Below are 15,124 nucleotides of genomic sequence, written 5' to 3'. Positions count from 1 at the left end.
GACAAAGCGAAGTCATACCTACAGCCTTACCGGTCAGATGAGGGATTTCAAAACGTTCTGAAGAGTGCATAGAAGTTGGCAGAAGAACTTCACACTGAAGCTATTTTCCCACCCATTCAAGAATACAAGAGTCACCAAAGAAGACGATATTTTGATTACGAGGCATGGGATAATCCCATAAGAGACCTCAAACAATAATTCAAAGTTGAATTCTTGAACCAGGTACTAGATTGTGCAATACAGTCAGTTGAAGAACTTTTCATGCAGCTCAAGGAACGCAGCAGTATATTTGGAATGTTGTATGATATTCCAAAACTCCTCACTGTACCTGCAGAAGACCTGCACCAGTAATGCAGGGCACTAGAGACAGTGTTGACATATGACATGCGATATTGATGAGAGTGACTTAGGTGATGAATTGAAAGCCCTTTCAAGATACATTTCAGCAGGATCAACTCCAAAGGCTGTTCTGGAATATATGTGCACAAATAAGATGACCACCCTCTTTCCAAATGCTTTTGTTGCTCTGTGCATATACCTCTAACACTTCCTGTAACGGTTGTCAGTGGAGAACACAGCTTCTCCAAGCTGAAGTTAATAAAAACACAGCTATGCTCCACAATGACACAGGAGAGGCTGGTCGACCTTGCAACCATCTCAACAGAGCATGAGCTGGCCCAGACTGTGGACCTTCAGGAAGCAGTTCAAATCTTTGCAACCGAGAAGGCACGGAAAGCACCACTTTGATTATTCAAACAGATAAAAATGCCAGTGTTTACTCTGCAGACCAGAAAAATTACATTTGCTGTTCAGGTGTTTTAAAGTTAAGTTTTACTTAAAATTTTTGAACGAGGCATTTTAAGTTGTTAGTTCTCTTTTATTGGGGTAGGTAGCAGAGCAGTACCATGAGAGGAGTAGAATAGGAAGAAGGCAGAATTGAGACCTTTCAAAGTTTTGGCCAAGCAAGCGGGCATCTGGGCATCATTTGAGCTCCCCGCCTCAGATGCCAAGATGTTGTGAGCTGGCCCTGTATAGAGCAGTAATAACCAACAACAATGGATCAGATTCAGCCCTGGTAAAATGGGGTACAACTCCATTACATCAAGAAGAGGCACTATCTGAGTGAGCATTAGCTGTTAAAAGCATAATTTTGGTAGATAATATTTTGCAGGCTGTGGATATTTGTTGAGAATTTGTGTTATAGTATTTTTGGGGAGAAATATTTGTTTAAAAGCAACTGATATACATAATTGAAAAGCAGTTTATTTGCATGATGGTTTTATTGCTGATTACATAAATCCAATGCCATCATGATGTTATGATTGCAGAGGAGTTACTGGGGCTTTTGTCATTGCCATTGTATAACTGGTCTCCGAATGTTGCTTATGAATCATGAAATTGATTGTCACCTCTCTGAGGCTGTGATGTGAGACGTATCTTTTTGTCTGTCTTCTCCATGACAATAAGTGCCTAGTACAGCCTTGCTATTCCCCTTGGGAAGTGGCTTCTTCGTTGGTTATCTCTGGCTCCAGTGGAATCACTCCTGACCTTACACCTGTGTAAGTGAAAGGAGAATCAAGCCCAGAGTTTTGCAGGCACAAAAAATGGTCTGTGCTGGTTTGCAACCTAAACAGTTGAGCCCACAACTGAAAATTTGAGCCTAATTTGAAAATTTGACATGGCTGCAGGGTCCTCTAAAAAACCTAAAACTTTTATAATAATAAACCATACCTTCTGGAAATTAGACCTTTAAAAATGGGCTTTAGCACATAGGTGGATGATATGGCAAGAACTGTCTCCATTCTCTCACTTGCTGGGATTCATTGCAGAATCCTGAGCATCTAATTGTTAAGGGAGGAAAAAAATTGCTTTTTCTGGCATCACATGCTATAGCAGCATTAATAAGAAACAGATTAGATCATTTTGATATGTGTGTGTGGGAGGGAATCACTCTTCAGATTCTCTAGAATTGCTACTCTCTTAGCCATCCTGTAAAACTGATTTCATACTTCTTTTTCCCATTATGTGTTTATTGGGCAAATCTGTGGGAGTTTTTAATACATTTTGTTGGAAATATATAATGAGAATGAATATTCTGTAAACACAAGAGTGAAGGCCAGTGGCAGGTGTAGGGGAATTTGATATAAAACAGGGACAATGTACTGTAAAACTAATGCAATGAGTTGATTCTTCTCCAATTGTAGTCAATGGCAAAACTCCTACTGACTTCAGAATGAACCTCATGTGGTACAGGGAGGAGGTACAAAGGGAAAAAGTTGGAATAACCCCACTCTCCTCCCACACTCACCAAAGTTTATTAACTCTCTACTTAACTTGAACTATTTGTCATCACGCCTATACAAAAATTTCTAAACAAGCAGTAATGCAACAAATCTTAACACATGTAACTAACTATTCATAAACATATAATTATTTTGGCTACTGTACAATAAAATCAGTCCAATTATGTCAGAAAAGGATAAACTACAGATCTCAAATGATATATTAAATATCCTTGAAGAGCTCTTGCTCCCCATTGCCACTGGTCAACTGAGCTAATGCAAGAGTGATACTGCCAGATCCTTCATCCCATCTTTGAATTAGTAGAGATTCATTAACAATTTGGCCCTTAATGTTATTTCTAAACAAACTATAGTGTTCTTGCAAATGAATATAAATGATTATGTAAAAGCATCAAAAAGTCCTGTGGCACCTTATAGACTAACAGACATATTGGAGCATGAGCTTTCGTGGGTGAATACCCACTTCATCAGATGCATGCATCCGACGAAGTGCATGCATCCGACGAAGTGGGTATTCACCCATGAAAGCTCATGCTCCAATACGTCTGTTAATCTATAAGATGTCACAGGACTCTTTGCTGCTTTTACAGATCCAGACTAAGATGGCTACCCCTCTGATACTTGACATAAATGATTATGTGGAACTGAAAGATTTAAACACCATGACCACTGCCAGTTCTTATTAATATTTATCAAACAGATTCAGTTTCCTGTGAACTAAGTATTTATGCTATACAATGCAAGTAGAAAACCAGTAAAAGCTGGCACTACATGTTTCTGTTAGTACTGGTGCTGAGAGCCTCAGATGCCATTCACTTTCCCCATCCACTCATTCCTATACATGAATCTGTATTTTGGAGACACTTTTGGTAAGTTTTGTGTCTTGCCATAAAGCTGCGGGGGTAAAATGGCTCTGATGCATGCAAGATGGAGTTATAGACAAGTGAACTAGAAAAATAAATATGCCAAAAGGACAGGGAGAGTTTCACAGCTGGAGATGGCTTGAACCAATCTATGGAGCTAAACATCCCTGAAACTTGAAAGTTTGGATCCAGATAGGAGACAGCCCTTGTCTAGAAGAGCTCGTGATTTAATTTAAGGCATAAGCTTACATAGGTGCTGGAACTAGAGATGCTGAGGATGCTGCCACACTCACTGGCTTGAAGTGGTTTCTGTTCTATACAGGATTTACAGTTTGGTTCAATGGCTCTCAGCACCCTCACTATAAAAATTGTTCCAGCACCTCTGTAAGGTTAAGCAATGGCCATGATCCAAAGCCCATTGAATTCAATAGAAATATTCCCCTTGGCTTCAGTGGGCTCTGGGTCAGGTCCATGGGAAAGAAAAAGGGAGGGAGGACAAGGACAACACTAATAAGAACATGTGATTACCATATAGTTATGCACAGAACCAATCTATGTATCAAGTCAGAGAGGGTTTTTTTAACCTATAGGAAACATCTTCAAAAGTGCCTAAGTGTCTTAGGTTCCTAAATCACTTAAAATAGAATGTAGACTCCTAAGTCACCTAGGTGCTTTTGAAAATTTTACTAATAGGTAGATATCTATCTACCTGGCCATGATCACTTTTCACCTTGTCACTTCTCTCCTGTGGTCCTTCAAGACAACATCTCACTAGAAGGCAAACTCTGTCCCACTAGCAGATGTCATGGCCTCCTTCTGCTTACCAGAGGATTAGCCTGACTTGACATTTCTTTCTTTCCAAAGGAGAATGTGTGTATCCAAACTGAGGCTCCAGGAGGAGCTAGCTAGTAGTTCACCAATGATATTTACACTTTTATTAGTACCCTGGAAAAAAAAACATAAAATCATCACTGATAAAGTCTGCAGATGACACAAACTGTTGGGAGGTGGGGAAAAGGCAGAGGGGAAGCTGGTAAATAATGAAAGGGACCCATCACTGATTCAGAGTAATCTAAATTGCTTGGTAAACTGGGCACAAGTAAACAATATGTGTTTTAATACGGCTAGATGAAAATGTATACAGCTAGGAACAACGAATGTAGTCCAATGGTTCTCAAGGCCGGTCTGCCACTTGTTCAGGGAAAGCCTCTGGTGGGCCGGGCCTGTTTGTTTACCTGCTGTGTCTGCAGGAAGTGGCACAGGCTGAGGGATGTGCTGGCTGCCCTTCCTGCAGCCCTCATTGGCCTGGAGTGGCGAAACATGGCCGGTGGGAGCCGCGATTGGTTGAACCTGCAGAAGCAGAAGGTAAACAAACCAGCCTAGCCTGCCAGGGGCTTTCCCTGAACACGCAAGGCACCAGCTTTGAGAACCACTGCTGTAGTCCATACTTACAGGATGGTGGTCTCTATCCCGGGAAGCAGTGACCCTGAAAAAGATTTGGGGATCAGGGCCGGCTCCAGGCACCAGCGCAGCAAGCAGGTGCTTGGGGCAGCCAATGGAAAGGGGCAGCATGTCTGGTTCTTTGGCAGCAATTCGGCAGTGGGTCCCTCAGTCCCTCTTAGAGGGAAGGACCTGCCGCCGAGTTGCCACCGAAAAATCAAGCGACAGCGGTAGAAGTGCCGATTGCGGCTTTTTTCCCCTCCCCCCCACACTGCTTGGGGCGGCAAAAGTGCTGGAGCCGGCCCTGTTGGGGATCATGGTAGATAATCAGCTGAACGTGAGCTCCCTATGTGATGCTGTGGCCAAAAGAGCTAATGTGATCCCGGGAGGCATAAACGGGGCAATCTCAAGTAGGAGGCTATTTTACCTCTGTATCTAGCACTGTGCAACTGTTGCTGGAATACTGTGTCCAGTTCTGGTGGCCACAGTGCAAGAAGGATGTTGATAAATTGGAGAGCCACCAGAATAATTAAAGGATTAGAAAACATGCCTTATAATGATAGACGCAAGGAGCTCAATCTATTTAGCTTAACTAAGAGAATGTTAAGGGGCACTTTTTATTACAGTCTATAAACATCTACATTGGGGAACAAATATTTAATAATGGACTTTTCAGTCCAGCAGAGTGTGATGAAGCAGAGAAACTGCCTGCCAGCATGGCAGAGATTAAAGAGAGCCATTGGGCCAGCTAGCTGCACCCTGTTACACCTGCAGGCAATGCTGGGCCTGGAGCAGGGAGAAAAGGAAAGACCCTGGCTCAGTTCAGGACTGACTGGTGAAGAGGCAGGAGTTGGCTGCTTTTCTTCCTGAGGGGAAGGATCACTAGCTTGCCAGCCAAGGCAGCCACCAGGGAGTAAGCACGGTCTCCCCGGACAAGGGAGACTGCAGAGGAGACCTAGGAGTCTCTGGTAACTGGGTGACTAAAGGGCACAGGGGCTGATTTTTGTTTTTCCCGGTGGGTGTTCCACCCTTACTCAGCCTCTTCCCTTGAGGCCTTGCTCTTGCTCTGCCTCTTCCTTCCCCAGCTACATCCCCTCCCCTGAGGTCTCCCCACCGCCTGACGCTCTCTCGTCTCTTCCCCCTCCCATAGGCATAGTTGGACTGCTGTATTTGAGGAAGCACAGCAGAGGTGTGCCATGAATGAGCACATGTGTACACTGAAGCTGGTTCTCTTGGCTCACTGCCTTTCTCCCCCTGCCGGAGTGTACCTGGGCTGCTGAGGCTGGTGTGTTGCGGGGAACAGGCCAAGTTAACAGGGGTCTCCAGCTGCTGCCTGCAGCCATTCCAGCACTGGCTGTGGCAGTGATGTCACTGCTCTGGTGCTGCTGTGACTGCCTCCCTGCTGGGGCTGCTGCTGCTGTTGAGCAGATGCCACATGCCGGGTGCCTTCTTCCCCTGGCCCATTCCTGTGTCCCCTTCTCTTCCCCATCCCCTCTCCGTTCCTCTCCCCACAGCCCCTTGCCCCATCCTCTTCTCTTCTCTCTGTCTCCTCGCCCTCTCCCTGCCCACTGTCAGTGAAAAGCAGCTTTATGTTATTCCACAGTAGCCCAAGGTCACTGGGCAATCTTGCAAAAGAGATTTTAGTCTTAGTTTTAGGTCATTTATCCTCTTTTCCAAATGGGTCACTCTTTGCTAACTTGGTGTATATTTCAGTAAAACAGAAGGAGTTAATGTAAAATAGGAAGCCCTGCTGTTCGGCTGGGGAATGATCTAAAAACAATAGGGAGACTTGCCTGTGTCCTCAAAATAGCTACAGTACAGATGGCAGCTGAAATCACTTCTAGATGTGCTCATTTTCATCAGAAAGTGAGTTAGAGAACAGAGGTGCTGTCGTGTTTTGTTTGCAACTTGGTTGTTGTTGTAACTTGGTACAGTAATTCCTCACTTAACATTGTAGTTATGTCCTGAAAAATGCGACTTTAAGTGAAATGATGTTAAGTGAATCCAATTTCCCCATAAGAATTAATGTAAATGAGGGGATTAGGTTCCAGGGAAATTTTTTTCACCAGACAAAAGATTATATATATATAGTCTGCTGTTGAGCAGACACCACATGCTGGGTGCCTTCTTCCCCTGGCCCATTCCTGTGTCCCCTTTTCTCTATCCCCTCCCCGTTCCTCTCATCTATATATATACACACACACACACACGCACACACAGTATAAGTTTTTAACTAACAGTTTAATACTGGTACACAGTGATGATGATTGTGAAGCTTGGTTGAGGTGGAGGAGTCAGAGGGTGGGATATTTCCCTTACTGCTAAATGATGAATGAGCAACTGGCTGAGGCCTCAAGGGTTAATTCTCTCACTCTACAAGGCAGCAGGAATGGAGGGAGGGGAGACATAGCAGACAGAGACACACCATATGTATGTGAGAGAGAGATGTGCATTTACCCTTTAAGTACACTGTCTTGTTAATAAGATCAGCTTGCTGAGACAGCTGCTGTAAGCTCCCTCCATCCTGAGTCCTGGTGTGTTCCCCCTGCTCTATGGAAGATGGGGTAAGTGGTGTGCAGGAGCGGGGGTGAGGGACACTCTGACATTAGCCTCCTCTTCCTTCCTTCCCCCTTCACAGCGAGCAGGAGTCTCGGGGAGCAGCTCCAAGGCAGAGGGCAGGAGCAGCACATGGCAGTGGAGGGAGGGACAGCTGAACTGCAGGCAGGTGCTGCACAGGGAACTTAGTGGAGTGGGAAGCTGATAAGGGGAGCTGATGGGGGGCTGCTGGTCCACCCTGGTTCCAAGCCCCCACCAGCTAGCTGCAACGGGCTGCTCTTCCTACAAGAAGTAGACAAAGCAGGAGGCTGCCAAATGACTTTAGCAGGGAGCATTGCACAACTTTAAACGTGCATGTTCCCTAATTGATCAGCAACGTAATAATGAAACAACTTTAACTGGGATAACTTTAAGTGAGGAGTTACTGTACCTATGAGATGGTGGATATTTTGAAGCCTACAGTTGGCTGCATATCTATGATGGCATAGGTAATCTTTGCAATGGGATAAACTGCTCTCTGTGTCTCTTGCTTTGTCCTACCGAGAGTGACTTCCTTTCTTTTATTACACTTAGACTATGAGCTCTCTGGGGCAGGAACTGTCTTTGCTATCTGTCTGTACAGGGCTTAGTACAATAGGGCCCCAATCCTTAATTGGAGTTCCAAGGCATCACCTCAAGTCAGATAATAATAATGACAATAATCCTGAACTGCAACTCCTGTCCTCTCTAATATTGCCCTCAGTGAAAATGTTGCCCTCTCCTCAACACTCAACAAAAATGGGTGCTTCTAGAAACAACAACACAGTGTCAGTGGACATTCATTGGCTGATTCTGTAACCTCTAATCCCTCTGCCCAGCAGGAGTGAAATCAATTTGACAGCTGGTTAGTTTCATCACCTTCTCCCTCTCTCAAAGTGCTCAGATGAGCCGCTCAGATTCACTGGAGCAGGATGATGGCAATGATCATTAGCACATATGTAGCATTTTACATATTCAGAGCAAACAGGAATTAACCCTCTACCTCCTGTATGAAGTGGATAATTAATAATACCAACTCATTTTATATAGAGAGAAACTGAGATGTAGTGAGGTGCCTAGTACCGTGATGTCTAATCCTGGCTCTGAGACTGACTTGCTGAGTAGCCTTGGGCAAATCACTTAGTGGACATTTTAGAAAAGAATCTGGCCTAATTTTGAATGACTCAGGTTTTGGGTGCCCAACTCAAGACACTGAGGTTTCTTGCAGTATTTTTTGTTTGATTTCTCCAGCTCCTATCAAAATACAGTGATAAGTTTTAGCTTATGTTAGCCCAGTAGTTCTGCAAATACTTTTGTATGGGCTTAACTTTAAGTGTGTGAGCTGAGCAGTGACCTCCTGGGGATTACTCATATGTAAAGATGAAGTACACATGAAAGTGCAGGACTGGAGCTTTGTTACAACCAGGCTTTTTCTGGGAGCTGCATGTCTGAAACCCATGCATTTCTCAGCTGTCATTAGCAAAAAGAACCTTTCTGCCATGCAATAAGTAGACAACAATGACTTAGCTACTAATTCCAAGAGGCAGAATTTTGAAGAATATGTCAGGAATATGTAAAACGCTTCCTGAAAGTAATTGCAATCTCTCCAAAAGCCTGAACTCGAAAGCATCTCCAAAGACTGTGAGGCAAAGAAGTAATCTCCTTGTGCCACTTGAGACAGTAATTCTGTGGCATAAGCGATAATGCTTAGTGTAAGAAACCATTTATGATGCACAAAAAAATTCCTATTATATCTAACCATTACATACGTATTGCTTATGGCCTGTGTCCTTTCCTCTCAACTAACTTCTAAACAGGGCTGGCCCACAACATTTTGGCACCTGAAACGGGGAGCTCAAATGACACCCCCACCCCCTCTCACTTGGGCCAAAACTTTGAAAGGCCTCAATTCTGCCCTCTTCCTGTTCTACTCCTTCTTCTTTAAAACGCCTGAACAGCAAATGTAACTTTTCTTGTTGCATAGTAAACACTGGCATTTTTATCTGTTTAAATAATCAAAGTGGTGCTTTCCATGCCTTCTTGGTTGCAAAGATTTGAACTGCTTCCTGAAGGTCCACAGTCTGGGCCAGCTCATGCTCTATTGAGATAGTTGCAAGATCGACCAGCCTCTCCTGTGTCATTATGGAGTGTAGATGTGTTTTTATTAACTTCAGCTTGGAGAAGCTGCGTTCTCCACTGGCAACTGTTACAGGAAGTGTTAGAAGTATGCGCAGAGCAACAAAAGCATTTGGAAAGAGGGTGGTCATCTTATTTGTGCACATATATTCCAGAACAGCCTTTGGAGTTGATCCTGCTGAAATGTATCTTGAAAGGGCATTCAGTTCATCACCCAAATCACTCGCATCAATATCGCACATGTCATCAAGTGTCAACACTGTCTCTAGTGCCCTGCATTGCTGGTGTAGGTCTTCTTCAGGTACAGTGAAGAGTTTTGGACTATCATACAACATCCCAAATATACTGCTGTGTTCCTTGAGCTGCATGAAACATTCTTCAACTGACTTTATTGCACAATCTAGTACCTGGTTCAAGAATTCAACTTTGAATTGTTGTTTGGGGTCACTTATGGGATTATCCCGTGCCTCGTAATCAAAATGTATTCTTCTTCAGTGGCTCTTATATTCTTGAATGAGTGGGAAAATAGCTTCACTGTGAAGTTCCTCTGCCAACTTCTGTGCACTCTTCAGAACGTTTTGAAATCCCTCATCTGACCGGTAAGACTGTAGGTATGACTTCGCTTTGTCCAGTTGTTCCATTGCTCCAGATATATCAAAGTCAACACCTTGGAGTCTCGAGCTTACAACATTTATTTCAAGCAGTATATCATGCCACAACACTAAGCCACACAAAAATTTGAAGTTATATATGTTTCCAGTGATTCCATTTCCCTCTGCCACTGTTCTCCCATGACCAGTTCCTGTCACAGCACTACCTTCCATAATGGCAACTACGGCATCATCTATCTTCCCAATTAGGTGTTTGATAGACTTTATTGCTTCCACTTGACTTTTCCAGCATGTGGCACTCAGTGGTTTCAGTGTTACAGAGGATGTTGCTTCAAAATTTGCCATCGATGAGTTGATGCAGAGAAAAATACATAGATGCTTTGAATGACATTAAAAAATTCAGCAGCCTCAGTAGAAGCTGATGCTACATCACTGACCATTGAGTTCAATGAATGAGAACTGCATGGGACAAAAAAAGCTCAAGGGTTTAACTCTCGGATCCATGTCTGCACTCCTCTGTTCTTTCCTCTCATGTTGGCACCATTATCATAGCCCTGACCTCTCATGTCAACTATTGCAATTCCTGTATCTTCCAGCTTTTTGAGAAGCACATTTGCCACACCAGCTCCTGTAGTATCATCAATGTCAATAAATTCTAGAAAATGCTCTCTGACAGTCACCATTGGAGGGACATTTTCACTAGGTTCTGTTGTTGTTACAAAATGCATCATTAAAGTTATTTGTTCCGTATGGCTGATGTCAGGTGTGCAGTCCAGAATAATAGAGTAATATCTTGCTGACTTCAGATCTGCCAGAATCTTCTGTTTGACTTTTGTTGCCAGTAACTGTATGATCTCATTTTGAATTGTTTTTCCAAGATAGTGGTGTGTGTACATTTCTTGGGTGGTGATTCTTCTTAGATAGTCCTGGAGTACAGCATCAAACTCAGCCATCAGCTCCAGAATTTTAAGGAAGTTTCCATTGTTTGACACATACAGCTGATCTGAAGTGCCACGCAATGCTAGGTTTTGGTAGCAAGCATTCTCACAATGGCAATGAGCCTTTTCAGAACATTTTGTCAGTAAAAAGACTCCGAGGCAATCTTCTCTTGATGCTGCTCATCTAGTAATTTGCTGCTTTCTCATGGCATGCCAGATTTCTAGCCAGATTTTTCCAGTCCTTTGTTCTTGTAGAACCCAATGTGGCTGGAACATGAGACTGGAAGAGTTTGCAACAAAAACAGTATGCAGCTTTCTGGGGTTTTGAATACGTAAGCCATGGCCTCTCCATTTTGTCACCATTGGGGATTTCACGCCGATAATGTATTGGATGGGAATTTCTATTTTCATTGTCTTCGAGGAACGTTAAGTTTTTCACTTGCTGTGGCCCATGCAGTACAAGGAAGTCTCTCAGGGTACTGCTCAAGTTGGTCCCCAGTCCTGGATCATCTAGACTTAAGGAACTAAACTCTGCAGTAGCTGTTTCTTGCGCCTCCACCACACTCTTCTCTGATCTACACTTTTCGTCAGGTTATGTGCATGGTTACATCCATTTGAGATGGAGATATGGATGCTGCAGTAGCTGCCAGATCACTAGCACTCTGACTAACTGGAAGATCAGTCATCTCCTCACCAATCACCTCCTCGCTGGGGCCGGAAGGCTGACCATGAACATTTGAATCTATTATTGGAGGGGTAGCCGTGTTAGTCTGGATCTGTAAAAAGCAACAAAGAGTCCTGTGGCACCTTATAGACTAACAGAAGTATTGCAGCATAAGCTTTCATGGGTGAATACCCACTTCATCAGATGCATGTATCTCAGGAGAGCTCCTTCCTGCTTAGATAGAAAAGCTTCCTTTGCTTTCTTTCTTTTTCTGAATGCTGCCCCAGAGGGATGTTTTCTTCTTTCATTCATGACTGCTGTTCTGTGCCAGCCATAGTGGCTCTCAACACTCAGTTGAAGGGTACAAATAAGCAGGCTGGTAGCAGGGCCTGAGTGAGGGAAGATATCAGCGTCTTAAGGGCCTAAGCAGCAAAGAATCCTGTGGCACCTTATAGACTAACAGACATTTTGGAGCATGAGCTTTCGTGGGTGAATACCCACTTTGTCAGATGCATCACCCACGAAAGCTCATGCTCCAAAACATCTGTTAGTCAATAAAGTGCCACAGGATTCTTTGCTGCTTTTACAGATCCAGACTAACACGGCTACCCTCTGATACTTAAGGGCCTAACTACTTCAGTTGACTGCCTGTTCTCCTCAAATGGGTTCAGGGAAGCAGCAGGAAACAGGAAGTTCCCTGAGAAGCTAGTGTTAATCAGTCCAGGTTCCTGGGGGTACTAGAGAGGTACATAAGAGGCTCCTCCTCCTCCTCTCTCCCCCTGCAGCTCCTGCTGCTTTGTTATTCCCTCTCACCTTTTCTCCTGCCTGCCTGTAATGTCTCTTGTGCCCTCCTTCCTCCAGCACAGCACTCCACCATCTCTGTGCATCTAGAGCACAGAAAGTACACATGCACCAGCGGCAGACACAATTTGCTACTCTCTGGGTCCTATTGGCGCCTCCCCCCCTCCACAGTCTGGCTCCTGAGGCGGCCATCTCAGTTTGCCTCATGGTAAGGCCCAGCCTTGCTTCTAACTCTCTGTTCCCCTGCCTTTTGTTTGTTGCATCTGATCTGACCAATGGTGGGGCTGAATCCCTCTTAAACAATTAATAGTATGTACGTATCTGTTTCTTTTATTGAATACCATTGACTTCACAATGCATTTTTAAGGCTACTATATTTTATTCCAGAGCTGGAGTAAAGGGTTAGATTTCTTTTAAAAGGTGGCTTCATGAGAGATTTTGTAGGTGAAAGAGATGTGTGTGGATCCTTTCTGGTGTGTAGTTTTTTTTTTTACTGAATAAATTGTGCATTACCTGGAAGTGTACAGCATGTGCTTCTCTGGTCACCTGCATACAGAAGGATTAAGAAATGGTTGTTAAGATTACTCCAGAAGGGTTAAGAAATGGTTGTTAACATAAAGTCCTATCCACCTTACAGACCAATTTTGAGTCTACTCATTGAATGTCTGGTTTAACTTGCCAGGCAGAAATTTCAAATTTCCTACTAAGGTAGATAATTATGGTAATTTAGGTTATGTCTTTAACATAAAACATGGGAATACTATTCAAAATGGTATTTGGAACTTATAAAATGGGAGTTACTAAATGTTAATAGAACTAAATCCCTGTACACCAGCGTGCATATGTATCTGTAAAACTAATATTACATGGGGACTGATTACAGAGGGACAGACTCACTGACGTCAGTGAGATCTTTGCTATTGATTTTAATAGTATCGGGATTGGGATAAAACAGTTCATCATCTCTTATCCTTTTTCCATATTTTAAAACTGTTTTAGCTACTGGTTCCATAAAAGCAGTGATGATAACAATTTGCCTGGAAAACTCAGAAAATGGGCTAGTGCACCTGAGCTAGATGAACATCTCTCAGGAGGGCAAGAGATTTCAAGGGAAATTTAAACCTAGGGTACTGTTGGCCAATCCATCATCTGCATTCCCACACTAACTGATTTTTTAAGTACAAGTTCCATAGATGAAACTGCAAAGCTATTGTAACATCAAAGAGGGAGTCACTAACTCTCATTTCTCTTAAATTTTATACATATAGTGCTGAATGACACATTTCTTACTGTCTCATCACATTCCCTTTGCTGTTTTTCTGTCTCCACTCCCTGATGATTAGCAGCTACTAGATCTGTAAATCCCTAAAGAGTTCATTGCTAATATCTGCCTGACCAAGTTAGAGCTGACCAATAAGGGCCTAGGCATCCCTGAGTTTAGCTCATTTGTAAGTATTTTGATCAAATACTTAAAAATGTTTTGTTACTGTTTGTATATAGCAAATTGCTTATGATTTAGGCCCCACCCTGTTCAGAGCAATTGAACAAATATTATGTGGCCACTGGATTTAATAAAGGAATTTATGGTTAAATTAGTGTCTGTGGTAATACCTTTCATAAATAATAATAATTCCAACATTCTGGTGACAGCAGTAGGACAAACACTGTTGTTCTAAACTCCCAGAGTGAATGGGTAGCAATCTATCCTCTGGGGCAGAGCACCGCAGAGGTCCATTGAATGCCACTGACATTTTAAAGAGTGAGGCCTGTGGGTGGCCATGGACAAAAACAGTAATTGTAGCTAAAGAACGAGGGCAAAAAAGCACAAAGGTGAACTCAGAGCTGCCAAAATCAGCTGATAAATGCATCATGGTGGGAGATAAGTGGTTTAAGGCAAGAGAGTGAAGAGTTAAGAGTTTGGAGGGAATTAACGAGTTCAGGGTGTGGAAATGTTGAGGAGTGAAAGCGTTAAAGAAGAGATTGCTTGGTTTGATAAGAAAACCCAGTTACGGCAGTACAACTCGGTGTACAACTCGGTGTAGTCATGAAACCCCTAGTAATCAAACAAATTATGCAAAGTGGAGGTTAGGTGGTGACCAGTACCACTGGAGTCGATGCATAGGCAGGGCATGCAGAGTCAAGTGTCGGCCCCCCCCAATTTCTACTTGGCCTGCAAATAGGCAGGGAGACCCTGGGGAGCTGTTTTCTCCCACTGTGCCTGCCTCCTGGCGCTCTCGGCCCCTGGTAGTCATTCCAAGCTGGGAGCAGAAGGGGAGGGACCAGCCACTTCTCATGCTGGGTACTTGGTCGCTGCTCTGTGCCTGAGAGAGAGCCTGGCTGGGAAGGCAGCAACAGGCCACCCCATGCCCAGGCCCAGCTGCTGCAGAGAGCAGCCGAACGTGCTGGGAGGTAGGCCCAGCAGGAGAAGTACAGACCCCCACCACGCAGGTAACTCTGGGGGGATGCAGGGCAGAAGGGTCACAAGGCAGAGAAGACACAAGGGGCGGTCACGTTTCCTTCCTTTTAGATTGTACCCCTCCAGTATGGGGAGGTAAGAATCTTCTATGGGTGCCACCACCATTTGTTTGTCCCCAGAAGCTTTTACAGCCACTGTGAAGGAAAAAGGGCTTGTTTCCCAAAGGAATGGTCTGTTAACAATCAGTTGTAAATAATTGCTGCAGGTAGAAAGCCAAAGGTCCCAGTTAATGCAGTGTTTTTTGTGATGTGGACATTTTTCCACTAAACATTAGATACACACTACAAAATTCATTTATCAGGGCTAAATTCTCTGCTG

Source organism: Gopherus evgoodei, chromosome 2 (genome assembly GCF_007399415.2).
Source record: "Gopherus evgoodei ecotype Sinaloan lineage chromosome 2, rGopEvg1_v1.p, whole genome shotgun sequence".
Taxonomy (NCBI): Eukaryota; Metazoa; Chordata; order Testudines; family Testudinidae; genus Gopherus; species Gopherus evgoodei.
The sequence above is the reverse complement of the archived record's forward strand: the minus strand, read 5'-3'. Positions refer to the sequence as shown.